Consider the following 16,350-nt stretch of genomic DNA (forward strand, 5'->3'; position numbering starts at 1 on the left):
AGATGAGGAAAAAGGTTTTATTTTTCTCTACTTTTAAAGGGGAAGAAGGCTGCCACCTCACTATCTTCATTAAGGGGCTACTCCTTACTCCCACTGTTTTCTGTGGAAGTACATTTTCACTAGGAATTGGATAGCATCCTGTATTGGGGCTTAAATGACCTGGTGCCTCATTTCTCATTGAAATATTATAACCTAGATGGATAGCCCCCTCCAGTTTTTCTGGTACCTGGGGGATTTAACCTAAGAACCTAGTGCCAGGCTGTAACCATTAGGGCCTTGTATTAGGGTTCTTCAGAGAAACAGAACCATAGGATATCTATGTGTCTGTCTATCTATCCATCCATCTATCTATCTATCTATAAATATTAAGAGATGTATTATAGGAATTGACTCATGTGACCGAGGGACTGGCAAGTCCGAATTCCATTTTGCAGGCCTTAAGTCAGAAACTCCAATGAAGGTTTCAGTGAATTTCCCCAGGAGAAACTGATTGGCTGCATAGAGGTAAAAATTCTTCTTCATGGCTCCTGAAATCAGTTCTCCTTTTAAGGCTTCAAGTAGTTGGATGAGGAGACTCTTCTCATTGCTGAAGTCAGTCTCCGTTGATGATTGTAGGTGTAATCAACTGACTAGTGATTTAAATTTATGAAAGAAGGAAGAAATGAAAGAAGAAAGGAAAAGAAAATTATGGAAGAGGCAAGAGAGAGGGAAGGAGAAAGAGAGGGACAGAGGAAAACATTATCTTTTACTCTATTTGCTAGTTACTGTTTTAATTAGTCGTAAAAGTGAAATTATGAATACTTAGCTCTGATGGCATAGAGTTTATAAGGAGGGCTAAGTGCATATTATGCCCATAATGCAGTGATTTGAGAATCCTGTACTTATTAAAAGAGAGGCTTCTCAATGGATGAACACAAGATACAGTCAGAGGGAAACTAAATCAAAGAGCAATTATATTGTCTCCTTTCTTTTTCCAAGTCTAAAGATTATATTAAATTTTTCTGGTAGGTTTGATGGTAAATTAGTTGTAGTTTGTTATATAATGTAAATATTTTGCCATTGTGAAAATATCTCTATGCATGCATCAAATAAAATTACCCTTTAAACTTATAATCATTTGGGGGCAAATCTATACCTTCTTTATAAGATCTGTCAATATAACGTCAATATAAGGTAATGATATGAGTTATCTGGAGTTGGAAAAATGAAAACAAAGGAAAATTTGTTCATAAATTGTTCAGATTGATTATTGATTGAGATTTACTTGAGGAGAATTCTCTACTTCATATTTTATTTTATGTAGAGACACTGGCATATTTAGAGAGGCAGAGAGATTTTTTGTTGAGGCCCTGTTTTTAAAAATTTACTCTAAAAACAAACCCATTCATGTAACTCAAGACTTAAAAAAGGGAGCGAATGTTTCCCACATATGAGCAGATGAGGTCCTCAGTTCAATCCCTAGCACCTCGGAAAAAAAAAAAGAAAGAAAAGATTTTAAAAAGTAGAATGGGTGAGTTGATATTGACATTTTCATGGTGCTTAAATATATTTTCTGAATTGTGAATGGATTTTAGATTTTTATTTTCACTGTTCTCTTTGCTTCATGATGAAAGATTCCCAGATTGTTTTGTAGCTAGACCTGCTTGGTAAAGGACAGTAGAGATGGTAGCACAACATTGTGAATATAATTAACACCACTATTTCATGAACTTGAATGTAGTTAAAAAGGGAAATTTTAGGCTGTATATATGTTACTAGAATAAAAATTTATAAAATAAAAAAAACTTAGAATGGTACAAGACAAATAATGGAAACAATGTAAATAAATGGACATAGCTAAAACTGCAAATGTAATAATATTTTTTAATCAATTGTAACAAAGTATAATAGTGCAAAGTGTTAATAATAGGGGGTATATGGGAATTCTGTATTTTCTTTGTAAGTTTTCCATAAACCTACAACTTCTATAATTTAAAAAATTATAAAAAGAAAAACAATGTCAATAATAAGAAAACAAAAAATCTAATTATGAGCAAAAGAGCTGAACAAATACCAAAGAAAATATACAGATGACAAGCATATGGAAAGATGCTCATCATGATGTATCATGAATCAGAAGGTAATTTCAAATTAAAAAGACAATGTGATGTAACTACATACCTATTATAAGGGTTAAAATCCAAAATCCTGAGAAAAAGACTTGTCAAGACAGAATTCTGTTTATTTCATTGTGCCTATTCTAATAACTAGAATCATTAATTCATTAACATTTTTAACATAAGCATACCTGCAGACAGTAAATAAATTTAAAAATATACATACCCAGATGTAATAATTTTCAATTTTTGTTTTTATCATTATGGATTTAATGTTATATATGTATATTTTTGTGTATATCTATGTCTCTGTAGATATATATATTTATATAATACTTATGTATGATTTTTAAACCTGGTTTATTTTACTAAACAGTGTATTTTAGCCATATTTTCTCAATAAAAATATATTTACATAATTTTTAAGTAGTTATATAGTGATCCACTTAATAATATATCAAAACTCTTTTTCAACATCAGATTTTTGACTATTAATATTTACGTAGTGATGAGCATTTTGTTAAACACCTTTAGTATTCCCTTGCTCCCCAAATCTGTAAAAGTATCTACCAAATGCAATAGCTCTAACCAAAACCATCCAGTCCATGATCCATCTGGAGGTTTTAAAACTCTTTGGATCAAAACATGCTTTTTTGTAAAGTGATAATTTTTGTAAAGTGTAATGTGTGAGGCTTTACGTTTGTTTGGTAGCTAGAATATCTCTTCCTACTTAAAATAAGAATTCCATCTACAGAGAGCCAGGGTAGTCTCTATAGAATAGAATACTATTCTATAAGAATACAAATGCCTTATTTCAAACAGTTAATAAGTACATTTTACTAGTTGCTCTGTCACTATCTGGATTTCATTTATCTTAGGGATATATATTTCTGCTAAATTTCCCTTCTAATACTCCCATTAAAGATAAAGCCAAAAGGCCAGAGATTTTTGACAATGAAATACGGCAAGGTCTTGTCAGACACAGCTCCTTTAGCAATACAATGCTGTGTGTGATATATATTCACCCAGATGACTTTAAATCCATGGGAAATGAGAATTTTTCTGTACTTAAATTTTGATACTTGACACTGTTTCATTTAACCCTTTGCAAAATCTTTGTATTTCTTTACAAACAAAATTTTATTATCTAGTTACAGCACATCACCTCCAATTCAAAATACTACATTAGCCTCTTCTTCTTTTACACCCACTGAATTAGATGGTCCCCTGTGTTGCCTGGGTTTAACTACAGTAATGGCATTTTTTCTAATTAACTTTGACACTTAAAGATTTGGAACTGCCTTGAGATCCAACATAAGGACATCAGGATTCATCTCCCACCTTCATTCTTATCTAGGGTTTGTGAAAAAAGACGTTGAGCAATACCTGGCACATAATAGGTATACAATCAATATTTGTTAAATTAAAGAATGATTCTTTAACACTATTAAAATTTAGCAGGTAAATTTTACTTTTCAATAGTTTGATAACCACTATATGTAAACTATATTTAATTTCATTTCTATGAAACATATTCTATTGTTACCTAATTTAAAAGGTGCTTACAATCCTGTTATAGGACTGTTCTTCCCTAACTACTTCTACTCTCTGAAATTATCACCAAGGAAACATACAAACACACCCTTTATCCTTATCTCTTTAACAATCCCCATTTTCCAAATTGATACATTCCATAAGAAGATAGTTGTTCTTCTCCAGCCATTCAGAGAGGCTCTCTATGATTTGCCTTTTCCATTCTATATTGAAATCTCTCCAACTCCTCTTGACTCTCCAGTTTGTATCTTGGTTTAATATACCTGTATTCTTCTTACACCCAGACCTATAAGGCTGATGCCTTTGTTGGAATGTTGACCTGGTTTCAACTCTTGAGTTCAATTTCACCCAGATGCTATCACTCATTTTTAGCCTCAGTCCCTCACTCTGTAAGTGAAAGGCCATTTTTCCATAAAGAGTTTTAGCCTTTATCTTACCTTCCATGCTCTTAACCATCTTATACAGGGCAACTCTTTCAATTAACATTAGGTTTACTTGGTTTTCATGTCATTGATTATTTACATAATTATTTATAAAGTATTTGCATCCAAAAGTAATTTATGTAAACTCTCTATGTAAGTCCTTTAAAAACTAAAGGCAAATGAAGAATCAGAGGATCAGGGTTATATTTCTCTTAAAATTATTTAATGTTAAAAGCAAATATAATTCCTGTCTTCCACATGCAAAATCCATAATGTATGGTGGATGTTTAGAGGAAGATTGACTTTAAGTAAAAACGTCATATTATGATGCTAATGATAACACACTTTAAATGTGAGTTTCTGTGTGCCTGTGCTTAACTTTTTAATAACAATTATAGGATAAAACTAGGAACAATTTAGATTTATTGATATTTCTGTTTTAAAATAGTAGGGATCCTTCTGCCATAAAACTTACATTGTTCTTGGCATTGGGGATGAACATATTGCCTAGCCACCTGAAATTATGCCATTATGAAAGCATAATGTTGATTTGACATGTCAATCTCAAGTGTAGAGGTTACTATGATTTTTGTCATTTCCAGAATAAAGGTACAATTTGCTTGACTTGCATCGACATTTTCCTCCAACAAAGGAGTTCAAATATTGAAACAGAAATAACCTGACTTACTATGTAAATTTTGGAGAGCTGATAAGAGTAGTAAAGGAGATTAAACAAGTGTAAATTCATTTGGCCAATACTGTATCCGAGTTTCATTTAAATGAAAGTTGGTCTTTTCTATAAATTGTTTTGCCTACCAAAAGGATATGTGTGATCTGTGATTACAATCATAGGGCCCTGCAACCCATATGAACTACCTTGATAAGTAATTTACTTTTTATTTTAAGCCCAAGTTCTTTATTTCTAAATATACAGAAAATAAATATATACTTTATGGAATGTTGTAAAGATTAAATGAAATAAATTACATGAAATGGTTTTCTAAAACAGTTGTAATAGTAATTTCTCAAAATTTTATTGAGATTAGGGCAGGTATTTTTAAGAAATTGTATTAAAACTAATTTTAAAATATTAAAATATTTATACACAAAGAGAAAACTATGAGTAAAATCTTAAAGAGGCAAAATACCATGGCAATTCAGAGGAACACATATTAATTGGTGAGGCTAGAGAGAAGAGGCTTTGAGAAGATAGTTTGAAACACTGCTGAAAATGTGTTTCACCCATACCCATGGATCAGTAAATGTTCACCACTCAGGCAGTGAATTTACTCTACCTGGAATCTTGTGCTTATTATCTCCCTTCTCCAGACTGCCATTTGGCCATCTCCTGGTCTCTGAGTCTAAGGATTGGCACATCCAAAATCCATTCTTAGTTTGCCTTTTCTAAGAATATCTACAGAGTTAGCCTCTACTCTCTCTGAGTAAATGTTGCATTTAATTATAGCTTTGTCATGTCATTTAGCACATCTTATGTGTATTATTTTTAAAGGTCCTTATTTGTGGATCCCTCTTAAATGAAGATGTTTCTACTGTAAGAACTTAACTCATAATCTATTTAGTATTATCATAATGTGGAGTAGATCAATATGCATGTAGTAGGTACATATAAGATATTTGTTAAGTTGACTTGAAAATTTATGAAATGAATTACTACTTTTTTTACTGTATTTATTTAATAAATTTTACCTTTGGCATATCACCCAGAGTCATACACAATTTTTAACCTATCACTTTAAATCAGTAGAGACAAAGGGGCATTTTGTAAGATATATTCGTAATATTCCACATACACAGGAATTTTGTGGACTAAGTTAGATATACATGAATTTAAAATGTTCACATTAGTTATAGGGCATAAGGCATGATTTGTGGAAAGGGTCTATAATTTGGTGAGAGGAGTACTGGTAAGCTCATTTGCCTACAGAACAAACAGCATTCCAAACTTTTATCAGAAATAAAGCAGATGTTTTGGTTTTGATTCTTTTGACTTCTTTATCTACCTTTCAATGGGTTTTGAACTCTCACAGGAACTAATGGATGCTATATATTGATTTCCTTGAACCACACAGGAGTAATTTAGGTCAATATGATGGTGAGAAAAAAAATGTCTAATTATGACTTGTACTCTGTTTTAGTTACCTAACCTACTTAAAGCAGATATCATGAAATGAGTTGACTTTAAACAATGAGAATTTATTAGCTTACAAGCTTACGTTCTGAAACCATGAAAATGTCCAAATTAAGGCATCATTAAGAAGGTATTTTCTTCTTGAAGACCATCTGCCTGACTGCCACCCATCATGGACACTTCTGTCACATGACAAGGCACATGGCAGTGTCTGCTGGTCTCTCCCTTCTCTTTGGGGTTTTGTTAATTTCAGCTTCTTGCTTCTGTGGTTTCTTCTTCCTCTCTTTGTATTCACCCCATTGATAAAGGTCTCCAGTTAGAGGATTAAAATCCATCCTGAATGAGGCGGTTCACACCTTAACAAAGTAGCTTAATCAAAAGGTCCACACCCACAGGAATAAATTAACTTTAAGAACCTGATTTTCTGGGGCACATACAGTTTCCAACTACCACACACTCTCAATATATGACAGGAAATGGAGAAAACAATACTCATTATTAGATATCTTAAAAATAGAGGCATCCTAATATTTCTCATCTGATACAGTATCTTTTAGTGGAATTTAGGGCTTCTTACAGGAGTCTATTCCTCCCCCTAGAGAGATTTTTAGGCAAAATTGTATCTTAATTGATACAATTTATTAGCTTCTTATTATATTTTGTTATTGCTAGATTAGAAGACACAGGTATTTTAGTTTTTTAGCTTATTTTCTGTGTGCATATTTTATTCATTCTAACTTCTACTCATTAATAGTAGAAAAATTAGGTAATCAATTATACTTATGTTTAGATGGAGAAAATTGAGTCTAAACAGATCTAGAGTAAAAATTCAAGTTTAGCCATTCACTAATAATAGGGAAATTAAGACAATTTCTCAATTCTCTTTTATGTAAATTAGGGAAAATAAAAGACTATCATTATGTCTATCTCATAATAAATGAAATAAATAATCCGTGGAATGCATATAAACATTCTGCCTGGCACATAACAAATGCTCCATAAAGTTAAGTTATTATTACTACTAATTACTATGCTTTGATTTGTGGAAATTACAAAAAATAATGAATACTAAAGTTATAAGTTTAAGCATAAAAAAGAAACTAGTGCCAGAATATTGTATGGGCACACTACCTTTTTCTGTAACATCTAAAACAAATAATGCTAAATAAGGTATTATTTAGACAATAATCTGATTTAACCACAACAAATTAAAGTGAATGAATAAACAACACAATCAGTTCAGGATTGTGGTTTTGAATGGTGAGATAGGAAACAGAAGAGGAAAGGAGCAGATAGATTACATAAATGATTGCCAATATTTTAATACTTAGAGGAGAGGACTAGAATATTAGCAATAACTAGAATTCATTCTGTTCTATTTACCTAAGTTCCATGAAAACTACAATATTAAATTGGTGTTATGAGGGAAAGGATGTAAAACATGATTGGAAGGGGGATTGATAAAATATTTTAAAAATCTAATATTTCATAATGGAATGTATTCAATGTTATATCCATTTTATGGTCCTGAGAAAAACTTTTCATAACAAGATAATTATAGGTGGTTGTGCATAGATGAGAAAATTGTAGATTAGTTACCTGGATGTTCAGGATATGACATGCTCCCCCTTAATGATATTTTTGGAACTCAGATGCCTAGATCTAAAATGCTCCAAAGGAGCAAAATGTTCTACTAAAGAAACTTTGTCACAAAATGAATATATTTGAACAATTGTAATGCAATGCTTTAAAACAGTTCTTACCTAGCAAATCATATAAATGACTATGAACCATAAAAGGATTCCTTCTAACGACATGATTTTACTGAACACATCTGTTACAATCTGCACTATTCTGCCCAATCTTTTGGTTTAGGACACTGTAGAATTGTAAATCAATCATTTATTAGCCCAGTCAATTCAGCATTAATCTTTAAATGATATTTGTTTGAAAAAAATGGATGATCACAAGCATTATTTTTGAAGGTTTCCAATTTCTAGGTCCCTGTTGCACACTATTGACACTATTAACGTTTTGGACTAGAAGAATCCCTGACCACAACCCACTGGATGTGACAACCAAAACTGTCTCTTAAATAGTGCCAAATGTCTCCTCCGAGGCAAAATTCCCTTCTTTCCCCATTCACAACTGATGCTACCATGACTGGACTCTCACATAAAACTTTTCAAATGAGATAAGAAGAGTGAAATGTAGATGGAGTTTCTTCAGCAAATTATAAGACTGGAAATAAATATCCCTATGAAAGTAAATTGGACAATGTGAGCAAAGAATAAATATGACAAAGTTTTGCCAGGAACCAAGGTAGAGACACAGCCAAGAACAAATAAGAAAAAAGAGTCTACTTGTGAAACATACATTTTCAGTAGAGGGTAAGTGAAGTAAATGAAGGAGAAAACGTCCACCAATTTGAGAGATCAATAAGGGCAGAATACCAGTGCGGAAGTGTGTCTGGGATATCCAGCAAGCAGCAAGGAAGAGAGTGTTGTTGAAGTGGACAGCACATGTTTAAAGGATAGATGTTGAGGTCATAGAAATAACAGAGGACCAGATCAGGTTGGGCCATGATGGCCATTTTTTTTTTTAATTTTTTTTTAATTTTTCCATGATGGCCATTGTAAAGATAGTAAGCTTTAGTCTGAGCAAGGTGGGGAAGATAAAAGGTTTTGAGCAGGTATGAGCCATGATCTGATTTATATTTTACAAGTTCTTTCTGACTGCTCCATTGATAATAGATAAAAAGAGGGAGCAAAGCAAGAAAGAGGATGACTATTTATGAACTATTGCCATAATTAAGTTAAAAATTAAGGGGGTTTAAACCAGAACGGTAGCAATAAAAGCTATGAGAAGTTTTAGACACTGGATACATTTTAAAAATGAAAAACCATTTGATTTGCTGTTAGGTTGGATGTCAGATATGATAGAAAGCATTGGAACAGGATGACTCCACAGTTTTGGCCTTAGTAACTGGTTTGTGGAGTTCCTGTTGTGATAGTGGAAAGATATCAACTGGAGAAGATTATAGGAGAAAGATGAGGAGTACAGCTCTGCATATATAATAGATAAATAATGTTAGGTGTTCAAATGTAGTTTTCATAAGGTCGTTCAGTATACAAGTCTGCAGTTATAATTTTGGGAGGTTTCAGCATATAAATTGCATTTAAATCCATAGGTCTGGATGATATAACTGAGGGAATGAGTGTAGATGGAGAAGATGTCCACCTGGGGCACACTGCCACTAAGCAGAGCCAGAAATAACTTTTGTCCTACAATTCAAGTGAAGACAGTTTTACACAAAAGGTCAAAGGAGTGATACATGCTTTATAAAGCTGCTTTATAGTTTCTATAAGATAAGAACTGAGAATTGACCTTGAGAATTAGTATTTGGAGGTCTTTGATGAGCACAATCTATATTTCAATGAAAGTAAAAGCCACTTCTCATGTGGGAAAAAGGGAAAAGATAATTTTAATAGAGTGAGCAGAGATAATTAATTTGAGAATTTTGCTGTCAGGAGAGTAAAAAAATGAACTTTGATGGTAGGGAGATGGAAGAAGAGATATGATATGGGGGCATTTTCAGGATTTGGAGTTGTCCTCTGTGGTGCTGCAGGGACAGAAGCTGGACATTGTGTGTCCTGCCATGGCCTACTGGTGGAATGGGGGAGAGTGTAGACTACAGTGTAGACTACAATGTAGACCACTGTCCATGTGGTACAGCAGTGCTCCAAAATGTATTCACCAGGTGTAGTGACTGTGCCACGATGATGGAAGAGATTGTTGATGTGGGAGGAATGGGGTAGGGGAACTGGGGGTATATGGGGACCTCATACTTTTTTAATGTAACATTTAAAAGAAAATGAAGAATAAGAAGAAAAAAATGAAGTCGTAGCTGTAAGAGGAAGTGGAATGATTAGAGGTCTTTTCCAAGACAGAAGAAAATAGAGCATGGTTGAATGCTGATGGAAATGATCTAGTTGACAGAGAGAAAAGATGATTGTGCAAGAGTCAGAGGAGAGAGTTCTGGAATAATGTCCTTGAGTAAGTAGAGGTAATGGGATTTGGTTCATAAATAGATGTGTTTGATTTAGCTAAGAACAAAATCCCTATCTTCTCAGCTAGGAAACAGAGTAAAAGGACACAAAGGCAGATAAGTATGTGGGTAGATAAGATGTTGAAGATTGAAGAAGCTCTCTTCTGATTGTTTCTATTTTCTTGGTGAGAAAGGAATCAAGATTATAAGTGAGCAATGCAAATGGGAGAAGTATTAAAGATCCCAGTTGAGAGGAGGTCAGAATCAATTATCTAGAATAGGAAGAAAGTGACTGCCTAGAGAAATGTATTAAGATTACAAGGCATCATTAATAGCCACATGGATGTATTTTTTTCCAGCCATACTCAATTTCTTCGGAAAAGGTTGTGAATAAATGACAATTTACACTAAATCAAAACAAAATAAACATTGTTTGGCATTTACTTGACAAAGCTAGGAGGGGTAAGGATGTTAATAGTATATGAACAGAATGATGGTAATGATTGACTAGAACTTTAAACTGAAGAAAGAAGAAAGTGAGAATAAGAAGTGAGTGAAGAGCAGTGAAAAGGAAGTAAAATCAATATACCATAAGTATAAATGAGGTCAATGGACTTTTGTAACTAGGACACTAGATTGAGCTGTAAAAATAGAAGTTACTGATCAGAGAATGAAATGCATCAAATTTAGTTTATGGGGCTATAGCTGTTTGGGTAAGTATAAGGTCTATGACTTGATTATGGGACTTTGAATTAGCAAGTAAAACAAAGAACAGAGGGAAGCAGATTTGGCTCAATTGATAGAGTGACTGCCTACCACATGGGAGGTCCAGGGTTCAAATCCAGAGCCTCCTGACCCATGTGGTGAACTGGCCCACACGCAGTGCTGATGTGTGCAAGGAGTGCCGTGCTGTGCAGTGGTGTCCCCCATGTAGGGGAGCCCCACGCCCATGGAGTGTGCCCTGTAAGGAGAGCCGCCCCACATGAAAAAAAGTGTAGCCTGCCCAGGAATGATGCCACACACACAGAGAGCTGACGCAGCAAGATGATGCAGCAAAAAGAGACACATATTCCTGTTGCTGCTGACAAAAATGCAAGCAGACACAGAAGAATACACAGTGAATGGACCCAGAGAGCAGACAATGGGGGGGGGGGGTGAAGGGGAGAGAAAATAAATAAATAATAAATCTTAAGAAAAACAAAAAACAAAGAGCAGAGTCCAGGGTATTGGAAAGTTGATTTGCATGGACATTGAATCACAAAGAATGGAAATAAGAAGAGTGCTGGAGGCAATAACATTGAATAATGAGTCAAAGTCTTCAGAAAATGAAGTGATCTGGATATTAATAGAAGACTGCACAAGAAAGGGCAGTATGGTGCTATAGTTTGCTGCCATTAAATTTATGCCTGAATGGTTTGGGGAAAAGGAAGGAAGAATTTTCTGTAAGCCTCAAATGAAGAGAAAGAAAATACTCCATGCACTTGTAGTTACAGTGATACAGAAGTGTGGGCAGAAAAGAAGCACCATCTTAGAGCACTTCAGAGTAAATGGTTAATTTTCCAAAGATCCTGAATTGGATTCTCTCATTTCCATCTAAAGATTGTGACTCTTACCCAGATGAAAATCTTGAAGAAGAGAACAGAAATAATCATACACAATGAATCAGACATATTCATAGAGGAAAATATTATGATAAATAGGGATATCTGTATGTTTGGTTGTTTTTTTTAAGGAGATACCAGGTATTGAAATGGTGTCTGTAGATGGAAAGCTGGCGCTCAACCACTGAGCTACACCTGATCCCAAGGGATACCTGGTTTTATACCATGATTCAGAAAAAAAGCGTTACAGAAAATCTTCACAAATATAAATCCTGTATATATATATATGTGTGTGTGTGTGTGTGTATTTTCATGTTTACAGAAACATTTTTAAAGAAATTAAGACAGAAAAATAAAATAGGACAATCAGAACCATCCTATTTTAAGGGAGATTATAATATTTATCTAATACATAATACATATATTAGATCAAATTATGTACCCCAACTCAGACATATCCATTTCAATTTTAATCCACATTCCTGAGTGTGTGAACCCATTATATTTAGGACCATTTCAATATGTTAATTTTAGTTAGTTAAGGTATGGCCCTAGTCAAAGAGTGTGGGCACTAATCCAGATTACTAGCATCCTTTATAAGCAGAAGAAATTCAAGTGTAGTAGGAGAAAGCAATGGGGAGTACCTTAGAAACAGGAAGTCAGCAAGAACTGGGAAAAAAAAGGAGAAGGCTTCTCCACGTGATGGGAAAGCTGAGGATTACTGACCAGCCACAAAGCTGCCAATCCCTTGATTTTGGACCTCTTGCCTCTGAAACCTTAAGTCAATAAATTTTCATTGCTTAAGCCAATCAAGTGTGTTATATTTGTCAAAGCAGCCTGACAAATTGAGACAATATACCTCAATATAAGTATATATTTATGAGTTTATTAAGACATATGCTGCTCTGATTTTTCATATTTATACATACCAGGGTTGGAGAAAAATAACATGTAGAAGCACTTCTTAAAAAATTGTTTTGGGACAAAACAAGTTTAATAAATTATGAATAGATTCATTGTGATAGAAATGAGTGACAGTACATTTAACATTTTTGCAACCAATAATATAGCTGGTTACAGAATTTAAAATTGTATCAATAATTTTCATAAATACAAATAAAAAGAAAGTAATGAAGATATATTTTAAAATTCTATTATGTATAAACATGTATGATCCATGTGAAAAAACTTTGTTTTTGTGTGATATGAAAGAAGAATTATATGCAGTAAATTGAAAATGTGTATATATATGATAACAAGCAGTCAAGAAGAGTATAAAATATATGGCAACATTTTTTGATCAAATATTAACAGTTTTTGCTATAACTATTTTTGACAATAGGAAGGACATAGTGATTAATACTAGAATACAGGGGTTTCTAATCATTGTGGGACTGAAAGATTAGGGTGGGAGAACAATTCAATGTACAATTTTTGGCACAGTGTCTGTACAGTAGCACTATAACTATTGTTAGTAATTTAAAGTGAAAAATAAGAGTAGAAAATATCTCACTTAATTCTTTATAACTGAAAAACCATTTTTATGCAATTTATTTTACATCCTTTTATCAGATTTTGTTAAGTAATGAACTAGTTTTAGAGCAAGTAGGGTTTACAGAAAAAATGCACAGAAAATAAAGGGTTCACATATATCCTCACTCCCCACATACACATGTACATAGTTTCCTACATCATTAACATCACGCATTGGAGTGTACCTTTGTTAGAACTGATGAGCTGATATTAACATGATTTTACTACTAAACTCCATGGTTAACATTAGGATTCATTACTCATGAGTACATGAATAATGTCATGTATTCATCAATACAGTATCATACAGAATAGTTTCACTGCTCTAAAAATGGCCTGTGTTCCATCTATTCATCCTTCTTTCCCAGCCTCCCATATCTGTGGCAACCAGTGATCTTTCTAAAGTCTTCGTATGTTTTTATTTTCCTACAAGGTCATATAGGTGGAATCATATAATATGTAGTCATTAAGACTGGCCTCTTTCAATTAACAATATTCATTTTAGTTTCTTCAAGTTTTTACATGGCTTGATAGCTCATTTCTTTTCATCACTGAATAATGTTCCTTGGTATGGATGTGCTACAGTTCGTTATCCATTCTCCTATGAAGGGACATATTATTGCTTCCAGTTTTTTAAAATTATGCATGGAGTTCTAAGAAACACTCATGTATAGTTTTCTGTGTGGACCTCAGTTTTCAACTCCTTTGACTAAATACCTTGGAGCGCAATTGCTGGATCACATGGCAAGTCTATGTTTAGCTTTGTAAGAAACTGCCATACTATCTTCCAAAGTGGCTGTACCATTTTACAGTCCCACCACCAGGTCTTAGAAGCACAATATTTTGCATCTATTAGGTATAAATGAATGTTGCTTTAAAAATAATCCAGTCACCAGTCATAGAACTATCTTAAAAAGAGCTTACATATAAGGGTATGTGGTAATATGACAGGGTGAGATTTAGATTTAGTGCCTTTCTCTTTCAAGGAACAATAAATTAAAAATAAATAAATAAATCTTAAAAAAAAAAGACTGCATATATGTAGCCATCTGCTGTTCAAAGAAAAAAAAGGAAAATTTAAATTCCTGGTCATTGTCTTTGGGTGGATGGGCATGATGGACATAGAACATATGTCCTGGAATGGCAGTTGAGAAAACAAAATAAGTCTTGCATTCACAGGACAAAAACTTACATAATAGAAAAAGAGTTTACAGTTAATTTGAGCCCAAGGATATCTCACTGCATGGGTTTGATCACAGGGAACAAAGAAAATATAAGCATTTCAATGCACCAGAAAGATTTTTTTTTCTTCTCAAACAGGACTAAAGGATGAAAAGCTCATTGATTTTTCTACTTCAGTCCATTGACTCTAGCTATTGGAGCACTAATTTTTCCTGTCCTTTTAGGACTTTTTTTTTTAAAGCTTAAAAATTTCAGTTTATTTTCCCCATAAAAAATAAGTCCTTAGGTAGGCAGTCTCAGAGATACCACCATATTCATCAGCTCAGCAATGACAAGGTTATAGGTTAACTTCTTTGTGATTCTCTTGGCTTTTGTCTCATGGTCACAAAATGGTTGCTGCAATTCCAAACATCTCAATGACCTCCAATGGAGCATTTACTTCTAAAATGTCTTTTATAAATTTTTTTTATAAAAAAGTTTTTATAGATAGCTTTTCCAGAAGTCACCACCTGCCTCCACTCCCACCCCATATGCTCTTTCCCAACCTGATCAAGTATCTTGTCCTTAAGTCTTATTCACAATCATGATGAATTTATCATTGTCTTAGTCTAATCAACATTTTTTAAAAAATCAATTTTATTGATACAGCATAAATCCATCGAAAGTATACAATCAATGGTATTTGCTATAAGCACATAGGTGTGTATTTATCACTGTATTCATTATTAATGCAATTTTATTATTCTAATAATAATTAAAAAAGCAGACAAAAAGGTCACCACTTCTCAATCTGTATGCTTCCCCTGCCATACATAGCTGCTATTCTGTTTCTATCTCTCTAGGTTATTTGTAATTATATTTTATAAAATATATGCAATATACTCATATACATATTTCACATGAGGTTTCACCATGTTGTATAGTTCTATGTTACATTATTTAGCTCTCCTTCTAGTAATATACACGTCCTTAGACTTTCCCTTTCAACCACTGTCATACTGATCGATAGTTCGGCCAGTTACAAATGTTGTAATGCACTTGTGCCATATCTATTATTTTCCAAAGATTTACAAACAACATTTATAATAATTCTGCACAGATTAATCCTCGGTTTTCTATTCTCTCCTCCCATTCTACTTTCTGGTGACCTATATTTAATTATTCATTCTATTAATTCACACAGTGTGTTTAGTTCATAGCAACTCAATCATACAATATTTGTCCTTTTGTGTCTGGCTTGCTTCAATCAACATAATGTCCTCCAGGTTCACCCATGTTGTCAAATGCTTCAAGACTTCATTTCTTCTTACAGTTATTTAATATTCCATCATGTGTTTACACCACAATTTGTTTATCCATTCATCGGTGGAGACACCTGGGTTGTTTGGATCTTTTGGCAAGTGTGAATACTGACAATATGAACATTGGTATGCAGATATCTGTTCATGTCACTGCTCTATATTCTTTTGGGTATATACCTAGTAATGGTATTGCTGGGTCTTATGGCAAATCTATATTCAACTTCCTTGAAAACTGCCAAACAGTTCTCCACAGCGGTTGTACCATTCTCCATTCCCACCAACAGTGAATAAGTGTTTATATATCTCCATATCCTCTCCAACACTTGTAGTTTTCCTGCATTTTAATACTGGCTATTCTAATAGGTATGAAATTATATCTCATTTTAGTTTTGATCTGTATTTCCCTAATCACTAGTGAAGTTTAACATTTTTTTAATTTTTTTTTTTTTTTGCCATTTGTATTT

Source organism: Dasypus novemcinctus, chromosome 5 (genome assembly GCF_030445035.2).
Source record: "Dasypus novemcinctus isolate mDasNov1 chromosome 5, mDasNov1.1.hap2, whole genome shotgun sequence".
NCBI classification, from domain to species: domain Eukaryota; kingdom Metazoa; phylum Chordata; class Mammalia; order Cingulata; family Dasypodidae; genus Dasypus; species Dasypus novemcinctus.